The sequence below is a fragment of the Varanus komodoensis genome, unplaced genomic scaffold (assembly GCF_004798865.1).
Source record: "Varanus komodoensis strain SLA01 unplaced genomic scaffold, ASM479886v1 scaffold2, whole genome shotgun sequence".
In the NCBI taxonomy this organism is placed as follows: domain Eukaryota; kingdom Metazoa; phylum Chordata; class Lepidosauria; order Squamata; family Varanidae; genus Varanus; species Varanus komodoensis.
In genome coordinates, this window is record NW_025335568.1 from 26,287,799 (window position 1) to 26,299,430 (window position 11,632).

Below are 11,632 nucleotides of genomic sequence, written 5' to 3' on the forward strand. Positions count from 1 at the left end.
CCCCAGAGAGGTCTGCCTGGCGCCGTCGTTATTTGTTTTTCGGCACCAGGCAAAGACCTTTTTATTTAAGCAACATTTTAAATGTTAATACTACTGAATTTTATCTGGCCAGGGCGGCTTATTTTATATTGTGTGTTTTAAATTATTATGATTATTTTATATGTATATTTTAACTTATTGGTTTTATTTATTGTTGTAAGCCGCCCCAAGGCTTCGGCGAATGGGGAGGCATAAAAATGTTTTAATAAATAAAATGTGTGAGGGCTTCTCCTTTGCCCTCCCCATGATACTGTGACCTTCACATTTCCTTTTGCAGCTTGTTGTTCTCAAGCAACAAAGCCACATATAGCAAACAGCAACACTAGGGAGAACAAACCCATTCCAAAAGTGCCATCTCTGAAAAACTGTGATCTAAGTAGCTGCATGTGGTTATGCTAGTTCTCATGTAACCAATATTTGCTCATTCTGCTGGGCTTTGTTCTCTAGCTTCTTCTGGTGTTTACTTTAATGTGCCTCCTGATCCTTTTGTTATAATGGCTTATTCTTATTACATCAGATCTTAACTAGTGTAGTTTAATCTTATTGGAATCAGGGGGACAAGTTATCCATGGCCAATTTAAGGTCCATTTTGTTTAGTGGGAGAAAAACATGATGAAGGGCACAGTGTGACAGCCTAGTAATTGGAGGACTCCGAGATTGGAATCCACTGTACTGCCACCAAGAGAATGCATTTTCACCTTCCATTCCTTCTTGCTAATAGTTTTTTTGATTTTAAAATTAATATCATTTATTTTCAGTTTTATAACAAACTTTGTAATCTGTCCTGAGAGCCATTTTGGCTAAAAGCATGGGATAGAAATAAATAAAAATGAATTAAAAAATTAAAAATAAATAAATAAATAGTGTGAGCCAAATGGGTCTCTTATCATTAGCTGACCATGGAGGGCTTTTAAAAAACAGTATAGCTTGCTTACCATTCTGGGGTGAGGAGACAGCATTGCTTTTACTCTGTCTGCCACACTGTGCCAGTCTCTCTTCCCATTCTTTAACAGGGTAGTGGGAGCTGTGAGTGGTGAGGCTGGAACTGCTAAAAGGGAACATTGGTGAGAAATCCTCGTGGGGATCCCCTGCCCTCCACTGCTAATTTGGGCTGAGTGGTATCCACCATATCCCAGGGTCTACCTCATACTCTCATAAAGACCATAGGATTCTTCTCTAATTTGTCTGAATCTAACCAACTTTTATATTGCTCTTAGTTTTGTTTTACTAGCTATAGGCTTCTCTAGAGGAAGGGGAAGGAGAAAGGGAGGGAGAGGATATTAATCTTCAAAATAAATAATGTAGTTTTATTCAACTGAATAAACACATTTCCAAAGAATGTGAATGCCTGAGAAGCTTGAACGTCTCACTCTTCAAAGCCCTAATCTAAGCTTCTTACTTTGCATTTGGCTCCAGCATGCCCATTCAAAAGTCTAAAAGACATCAATTACATATTTCAATCCAGCCTAGGATATCACTGCAGCCATCCAAGAATGTTTACATGTCCCATATCTGGTTCCCTTCTTACTTTCATTTGCATTGTGTCCATTTTTGGCCATAAGATTTCTTGTATCCCTTTCATCTGCTCTGAGTATAATTAAGGTATAAATAATTCAAAATCCCTGCCTGGAACCTTTAAAACAATCATAAGTGAGCTGCACTTTGTTACTACATAATGATTTTGTGTCACTTTCTACTCTCCTCAGGTTACTTAATAATGAAATAATAATACTGAAATGGAATATATGGAGAGGTCAACAGTCTCTTTAAAGTGATACTGTCCTAACTTACAGTTTACTAATCAATATAGCTGAAACCAACTGCACAGGACTTGAATCTACCTCATTTATCTAAAGGGAAGGGAGAGCTGCAGTAATTCACCAAGTGTGATGAACTAAATACACTGCGATACTCTGTCGCTGTCTTTCTGTAATCATTATTACTCCCATCATCAGGTTAAAAGAAAGAAACACACTAGAATGTTGCCATGATTGAATTTCTTTATATAGTCTGACTTACTGATTTGTCTCATCCTGCATGCAGCCTAGAACTGCATGCAGTGGCTTTTTGCCCCCTTTCAGCCAACGTTCTCCAGTGTTTTTGATGTGGATGCATATTTGATACATGCTATCATCATTTTTTCCCCAGAGTGTATTGCTGGCAGTCCATCAACTATTATTTTATTAGACAGATGGCTGGTTAATAGCCCAGAATGGTCAGCTGAGAGCAAGTAATAGCTAGGAGCATTCTACATCATGAAGTAAGCATTGGAAATGCCATGCGCTCCTCCAAAATTTCCAGTTCAGTGGTTGGTCACTTGAGCAAGCAAATGGCTTCCACCCCAAAAATGTTGGTTGGTTTTCATTTTGGATATTGTGTCTGAGAGCAAAGGAACTTGCTTGATCTGCTCCAGTCTCATCACCATCTAACACATCACAATCTGAACAAGCTCCGGGAAGCTCAGTAGCTTGTCCACTAATGCTGTCAAGGAGAGAGTACAACAGCACCAAATGGTATGCAACACTTTTTCTGAACTTATTTTCTTTGCTTTTGGACAGACCCATCTTCCATTTTTTATCCATCTGCCTGTGCTGCTGCCCAGTGGAGCTCCCCTGTTCAGCAGCAACCTCCCTTTTCTATTGCCTATTTATCCCCAAGATTTAGGGAGGATGACCAAGTCTGTTTATTTTTCACCCACATTCCAACTTCTCATCTTGTTCGTCTGTACATAAATACCCACTTAATTTTCCCCACTGTATTACTGGAGAGTTTTCATATAGCCTGATTCTGCCTAATCTCGGAAGCTAAGAGGGTCAGGCCTGGTTGAAATCTGAATGGGTGACTTAAATGTTGTGAACCAGCCAGAAATCTTTGGCTATGGTTGTTATAGAATGTAAATAATAATAATTATAATTATAAAAAATAGAGAATTGCTATGGGGGAGGGGGCGTTTTTCTGAATCTCTCTAGGGGAAACTATTTTTTCAGGTAGGAGAGAAATGTATCCAAGAGAAGGATTAATTATTTAATAATTTCTCCATGACAGGACTAAGCATTATCAGTGCAATAGCATTTCTTTTTTTCTAAGGGTTCTCCTCCCATTGGCAGACTGACTACCATCCCCTACAATGCCCCAGATGCCCCAAGACAAGGCATGAACACAACAGCAGTTGACTCCAAAATATTGGCAAAGTACCATCTCTTGTCAGGGACTGTGACACTGGAAAACCTCAGAAATGTCTTATGACAATTTTTGGCTAAGCTCAAATTTGCTTCCAGGAACAGGTACTGCCTACCCTGTCCTATCAGTGAGGAGTCTCATTTCATATTGCATGAAGCATTAAGAGAATTGAGTATTCTAATACAGTGTACATTTAAACAAAACAAATAGGAGAAATAGGAGGAAATTAGAGCAAAATGGTCAGAGCTGTCCAACAGGTATGGAACCAGAATTGATCAGCCAAATGATGGCAACATGTAGAAGTGTGTTCCACAGAGGAAGGAAGCAATATTTTGAATTACCAGGCACTACTTAGCTACTATCAGCAGTAGATGCATATAGCAAGAGCCTATGCCTGCACCCTTCTATTTTAATTTTTATGTTCATTATGTTGTGGGTGACTTTACAGGCCCCGGCTTTTTTATTTTATTTATTATTATTATTATTATTTTTTTGCCAAGATATCACTTATCTCTACAACTGTATGCTGGTGCTACGATGTAATTATCTTTATCTAGAACTGGCCTAAAATTGCTAGTAGTGCATATTAATGCATACTGTAAGAGGAAATATATAATTATTGCATAAAAATACAGCTTCTCTTGCCGGCAAGGCATTCTTAATGATGGAGCATAGACTGCAGCAAGCTGGCAAAGACTGCAGCACAATAATTGGTCCTCCCTGTAACTGTGGATCTCTTCTCATTCCCTCCTGGAAATAGCTGGATTGTTGAGGTGGAGGAGGAGGAGGAGAAAAAACTAATTTATTGTTGTCCTTCTGGATTGCCTTTTTTCCTTTTTCTTTTTAAGGCAGAAATGCTATCCATGGGGTAAGATGAACTGAGATCCATGGGACTTATTTCTGAGTAGATTATACTATATTGGATTATACTGTTATATGATTGCAAAGGAATATTATAGTAAAACAAAATAAAAGCTCAAAAATATAATGTACATTTCTAAAAAAAACCTTTGTCATTTCTTAAGATAGAGCTTCATAAAATTAATAGTCATAAAATGTTTATAGTGTAATTAAACCCTTTTAAAACTATCTGTGTTGATGTGAGAACCACTGAGAGGAAGACTGGTTGTTTATAGCCAGGGCTGAGCAGAGGAAGCCTGATAACTCTAGTAGGATGTCACTCGCTTGCATCTCACTGCTGAGCTGGGGAGTTTAATGAGCTCAGGACAGCAGGGCTCCCAAAGGAAGCACTACCCAGCAGTGCTGGCTGGAAATGGGGAAGTGGAGAGGAGACTGAAGGCAAAGAGAGAAAAGGTGACAGAAGAAGGCAGGAGAAGTCTGCAAAGGAAATGTGCAAACGCACAGAATATCAGGCAAAAAGCTGAGGGGGCGGATATCATGGCTATCTTTACCTGCAGGTAGCAGCAAGACTCAGAGGGCACCCTCTGCACTCAGAAGTCCTCCGGCACAAGTGGGATATAAGAGCATTAAAGCTTGCACTCTTGTATTGCTCTCAATGGTACAAAATGGGATTCTTCTCTCAGTGTCATGCCCATGGGTTTTTGCCTGTAAAGTCTTGACCGTGGTCCCTTTTTGAGGTGCAGGGAAGTAACTGGAAAATATTCCAGTCAGTGGTGCTTCTCGTTCTCTCATGGTACCTACAATGCCCATGGGCTGAAGCAGTACCAGGGCAATTCCCCATGAGCAATCCAGGAAGTATGACAGACCTAAGAGGTAAATTTTTTTAAGGGAAGACTGTAAGAGGATGTTTTTAAAAATATAAAAATATTTCTCTTGCCATAGGAAAACCATGAAGCACAGTAGGCTGAGGAACACTGAGGACCCACAAGGCAATGCAAGATGAAGAATAAGAAGATGCAATCAAAACAAGAATCAGAACCAGATCTGATTGTGGAGTCACTGTGTGCTGTTCTGTTCTTCCAGCTCTGACACTGCACCTGTATTACTTAAAAAAAAAAAATCATGCCAGCCCCCCTGCTGCAGATATGGTATTGTGGTGGCTGGGGGCTGTTGTATCTGCTGCACCAAACCTCAGTGTAGAAGGGCCCCTCGAAGGACAGAATATTTTCAAGGCTCTCTGGCAATGCACATGCTTCTCTGCCTCACAGCAATTTTTTCCAAGTAGGGGTAAATTCCTTGTCAGCTCAGAGAAATCATAAATTAGAATATAATGCGTTTATGAGTCTGGAAAAATCATAAATTAGTTTATAATGTCTTTAAAACCTATGGATATTTTGATAGCCAACTTTTATATCTTTAGAAATTCCTTTGCACAATGTTGGCCCTCTGAGTAACTCCCAGGCTCTGCCTCCACTAGCATCCTTCCCACTCAGCCAGTCAGTTTGGTCATGAGAAACCCCAAAGAAGAGCAAATGCCTCAAGCACCCACACTCTCCACATCTATTATCTGCATCTCCATGTAATCTATGAGAGAGAGAGAGAGAGAGAGAGAGAGAGAGAGAGAGAGAGAGAGAGAGAGAGAGAGAGAGAGAGAGAGAGAGAGAGAGATTGTTAAAGGGAGAACAGACAAGCCCCTAAACCCATCCAGGAAGTTTCATTGAACTTTGACAGGCTGCATGCATGCATAATAGTGGAAAGAAAATGCACCCTGCTTTGTCAGGAAATGAAAGCATTTTAGAAAACGTGTTATGGAGGTTTTGGCATAAAACATTATTATGAGTTTAAGAACATATTCCTATACACGCCTGCTCAGAAGTATATCACATTGAATTCAATGACACTTGCTTCCAGAAAAAAATGTTGTAAGATGGAATCCTTTTAATTTTTTTTACTACTTTATTGTGGTGCTTACTATTCACTTGATAATATTTGAATTGACTGTATAATGCTAAAGTTGTTGTCAACTGCCCCCAACACTCTTTTGGCAACAGAAGGACAGGATATAAGTTCCCTTAAATACATCCTGCATGAGATCCAGTTACATAAAGGACAAATAGATTATGGAACTAAATACCCTTTTTCCTTCCATGTGGAATATTGAAAAAACTGAGGCATAAAGATTGGCAGGGCAATCTATCCCTGTGAGCAAATAAAAATCAGAAGAAAAGCTAGGGCAGAGAGAGAGAAAAGATGATAATTATATTATAGTTTTCTCTGCCAGGTGTGGTTTATTTTTAAAAAGTATAGTTTAAAAATGCCATACAGTAATTATTAGGAGTGTCAATCATTTTCTATAGTGCTTCAAAATATATTTCCACATACCTGAGGAGTCAAACATAAGTGGACAGACCTGTTAAAAGGTGTTCTACTAACTGTCATAAATATAGGTGAGAAAAGAAAAATAGCATTTTCATTATTAAAAAAAAAACCTCTCTGGTAACTCCTGTAATGGCAGAGTAATTGCAAATACATCACATCAACTAAATGAAGGCACTTTTCCCGTTGTTCACGCTTTCTGTCCATGTGGCTCAAGATGCCACCTGTCCAGTTGCTGCTTGCTGAAGATAATTATCCTTCAATTATAACAAGTTACATTTTGCTTGTTCCACAATTCCCTAGACCTTCAGTCATGTCCAGTTAGCTGTTTTGATCCTTTGCACCCCATCTGGTTGACAGTAAGTAGCAGCCACTCTTCTAGAGAATTAACCTTTTCCCTGTCAGCTTTTTACAGTTCTTGCAAACTTTGTTAGTGCCCGGCTAAGCAACTGGGTTCCATAAGGAAAGATGCACACTCCATTTGGCCAAGTACACACTGGACTGATTTGTGTTTTAATGAACTTGGCCCATAACATGTTGGATTTGACATCTGGAAAAAAAGCAGAATGTAGCCGCTCTGAAAAGCATAAATCTGGGAGGCTTAACAGGTTAGCTAACCCTCCCTGCAATTATGTTAGATTAATTAAACCTAAACCACTCCTGAATAATGATGCAGCTTTGGTATGTTGGCAAATTACAGGAATCCATTGCTCTTTATACTAGTTCTGTAACACACTTTTAATATGTCCCTTTGCCTAATTACCTTTGAAATCTGAAAGTATTTTACATCTTCTTTTTAATCTCTTTTTCCCATCCAAATAATGGATCACAGCTTTTAATTACCTTTTTGCTCATGTAACACTGTATATAGCTGGCAAGTTTATAGAGACCATAGTCATGATTTAAGGAAGGTGCCATTTACAACAACCAAAATCTCCATGGTTGATACAGTTGCAGCAGCCCTAAAGTAGTAGTTAATTTCTTTAACCAACTATCTTTCTGAAGGTTCTTCCAACAATACATAGGAAAATGTATTTCTTGTTGCTGGATTGGATTTACTTGAAGCCAACTCCACAGAAGTGCACCTCCCAAACTTAATCATTGTTGGCATAAGTCCAACAGTACCTTCAACTAAAACAATGAATATAATGATACTGAATATTGTTAGTCTGTTGTGCTTGTACACCAAGAAAATTTTTAATTTCCTCCAATTTAACAACATGGTATATTTTTTAATGCACTAATGTATTTACTAATCTACATTTTTCTATTGTGGGTGGTTTGATGAACACCTTAGTACTGCCTCATGTATACTTAAAAACACAAGCCCTGTTGGATCAGACTGTAACAGTGTGTACTTTGAGACATGTTCTTCCAATATTTGAGATCATATATATCATAACTAGTACCATTCGTAGCTACTAGGCTCTGAGAATTCACTGATGTTTACTTGGAAGGAGTTAAATGAATTTAAATTTAGTGGAATTTATTCTTAAGTGTGTATGGGATTGCAGTCAATGCCAAATATTGACTAATTATGCATGTAGCTATCCCATTTTTGTAATGGATTGTAATTTACATTCTTAGAAAATTTCATGTATGTAAAATCAGTGGGATTTTGAAGTACTTAGGTTTAGCCAGATTGTACCCTTACCTTTATGAAAACATAACCTCCAGTAAAACATGCTGGTATGGAAGTAAGGTTTACTTATAATTTGAAGTGAAATTACTTCTTATTCATTTCTAAATTCAATTATCAAAAAGCCTGCTGATTTAATGCCAGAACAAAGACTATGCCATGTTGGCTCAAGCCCCGTAAAGCCAGGAAATTTAAAACTTACTAATAATAATAATACTAATACTAATAATAATAATAATAAATAGACTTCCCCATGATATAACCACCAATGATCTTGTGCAATGTCACAAATCAATCTTTCTTACAATAGTGATTTTCATACAGATGTCTAAGAATTTACCTTTGTTTAATTTTATGTTGAATCTGCTCTATTCATGACTTTGAATGCTGGAATGTACAAAATTGCTCTTTTAAAAAAAGAAAGCTCTTGAATTCTTGAGCATGTATAGACAAAATACATACTTCAGAAAAATGGCCATTTTAAAGGCATGCATTTGCACACATTAGCCTGTGAGGGGAGGGAGAAAGTACATTTTCAAAGAACGGAAATGTGGAACGATCCCTGGAACCAAGGAGCCTCCTGTGAAACTGATTGGTGGAAGATTCAGGACAGACAAAAGGAAGTACTACTTCATGCATTGAGTATGGAATTAATTTCCACAAGATGTAGTGCTGGCTTTAAAAGGAAAAATTCACAGAAAAGGAGGCCATCAGTGCCTACTAGTTCTATGACCTGTATGCTCGTCCAGCCCCAGAGGTATTATACCTTTGTACCCCAGCCACCAGGGAGCATGGCCAGGGGAGCGCTGTTGCATTCATGTCCTTCTTGAGCATTTCCCATGGGCAGCTGGTTGGCCACTGATGAACAAAATGCAGGGCAAGGTAAACCTTAGTCTGATCCAGCACGACTCTTATGTTTCCCCATCCTTTCCCACGACGTCCTTGTCATGTCATACCTTGTAAAACAGATCTGCAATACTGCACTGCTTGAGCCATCCTGCTGTGAAACGATCCATGCCAGTGATGCCCCCCCCCCCGGGAGACTGAGCCCTGGCAGCTGCCAAAACGTGCCATTTGCTGTCTCCGTACCTTCTACAAATGCATGGAGCAGATTATATGAAGTTGTTTTACAAGCAAAGTCTTAAAAACAACAGTGAGCAATTCATTTATTTTCACATGTCAGCATTTATTGGTCTGGATTTACAGCTGTCATACATTGTTATGCTTTTATATTTATGTGATGTCAATGCAATGCTTGCACTTGCAATGCATTTTAAGAGATAAGGCCAGTAATAAGGATTAGGATTAATATTTTATGGCATAATCTTCCTTATTTAAAATCAGTGATGCTACTTGGCACTGCCTTTCAAAAATAATTTTGTTGACTGTCACTTAAAGAGAGATGATTAGGGAAATATTGAAAAAAATGTGCCTATTACATATGGAAGGGGGAAGACTTGATGCCTAGGTAGAGTTTGTTTCCTGAATATGTCCCTGCAGCTGCAAAAGAAACATGCCACTTTTCACTTGAGAATTAGAGGCAATACCTAGAAGCATATGTGAGAAGAAATGAAGTATGTGGTTGGCATTTGGTACTCTAGGAGCATGGAACAGGGAGAACGGGGCAAAGGGAACTCACAAAGGACCTGTTGTGATGCCTAGAAGACTTAAAAAAGGGATTTTGGTCTCAGGAAATTCTAAAAGAGTTATGGACAGAAAGAGCAACTTGAGGGTCTGAGGACCACTTTCAACCACCCAACATCCACCACCACCTCCTGCTACTGCTTCCAAGCTGAAACTTAACCTTGTTAAGATTCTGTAGTTTCTTTGCTGCTGGAACAGTGGAAATGGGAAGGTACAAGTCTACAGGTTGCCCATCCAGCAATAGAGTGATGGATGGGCAACCTATGTCTTCTCCTGGCACAGGGATTGTAGCAATTTTGCCGGAAGAACCTGTGGAATGTGACTATTCAACAGCTTGTCAAGGGAATTGCAGAGTTTTAATTTCCTGGAGATTTTCATGAAAAGAAAAGAAGTTTAGTCCCAAAATATCATTGGGTCTTTTTTTACACAGATGTTCTACATGTTGCTTGAATCTCTTGTTTATGTTCAATAATAAGTCTGGGTGAAGTAATACATTAAAAATGGCAGCCTACAGTATACCACAATAGCCTTAGTCAGGATTTCTCCACCTATATTGAACTTGGTATCTGGTACTCTTGCACTTGGTTCTTCATGGCATCATGGATGAAGACATTTCTAATCTAGGCCTAGAGACCCCCTGATTTATGTGATAATCTGGCTTGCACACCAGCCCATCTGGACTGCGGAGACCCCTTTCAAAGACTTCAGGGCAAGTAGGAAGACGAAGTTGGCACACTAAGTTGTTCTGTCCTATCTCTGATGAATGAATCCCTTGGGTCCTGCATCTCCACACAATTGGGACAGTAAACAGTCAGCTAAGGAGAACTCTTCCTGTTGTCCTCAATTGTTTATTGGAGGTAACACTGGAGATTCCCTTAGCATGCTGATTGCCTTCTCAGTCAAGAGCAAAAGGGATACATTATGTTCACTGCATGCCCTGTATGCTTTCCAATGTAGAAAAGCACAGAGCAGGTGATGTTGCCCCAGTGAAAATGCTGGGTAAACACTCAATTGGCATGGATTTGCAGGGAAAAACTGGACAGGGAAAAACTGTGCGGCAAAGACAGGTCCCAAGCTACTCTGCACTTTGAAAGAGGTGACTCCACTGCACGTGGACTTTTCCCAACCAGGGAAAGGCCACGTGCAGTAAAGGGAGGTCTTCAGCAAAAGCCCCACCCCCCTGATGTGGTCTAGCCTGAGGAGATCCATCTTTAATTCACCATCACTGTTCTAGAGTCTTGGCCTAAATCATTTACTCCCAATATCTGTAGATCTCTTGATGGTGTTAATGGTTATATTGAAATATAATGCAGTTACAGGTAGGCCCCAGTAAGGATATAATTCCATAATCCAGGGGCGACCACAAATAAGACTTTCCTCCTAGTTGCTACCAATCAAGCCTTCCTCAGATGTGGCATTCAGAGGAAGGCTTCCTCAGATGTTTACTGTAATGTCCTGGTTTGATGTGACTGGAAAAGGCATTCTGTCAGGTATTGTATTTCCAAGCCCTGTAGGGCTTTTTACAGTTAAGCCAGAAACTTGAACTGGGTGTAGGATGATACAGGCAGCCAAGGGAAGAGGCCAAAAATTGTGCTATATGTTTGTACTATCTGGTCCCACTTTTTAGTCTGTCTGCTGCATTTTACACAAGCTGCAGCTTCTGAACAATTGTCAAGGGCAGCTCCACATAGAGCACATTGAAATACTCTAGTTCAGTTATGGTGAACCTTTTAGAGATCGAGTCCCTGAACTGCAACCCGAAACCCAATTATTTATCGCAAAGTCCCAGCACTACAATAAAACCTGAAAACAGGTTTTAGTTTAGAAAAAAGAACTCAAAGCCAGTCCAAGCAAATCTCTCTCTCTCTCTCTCTCTCTCTCTCTCTCTCTCTC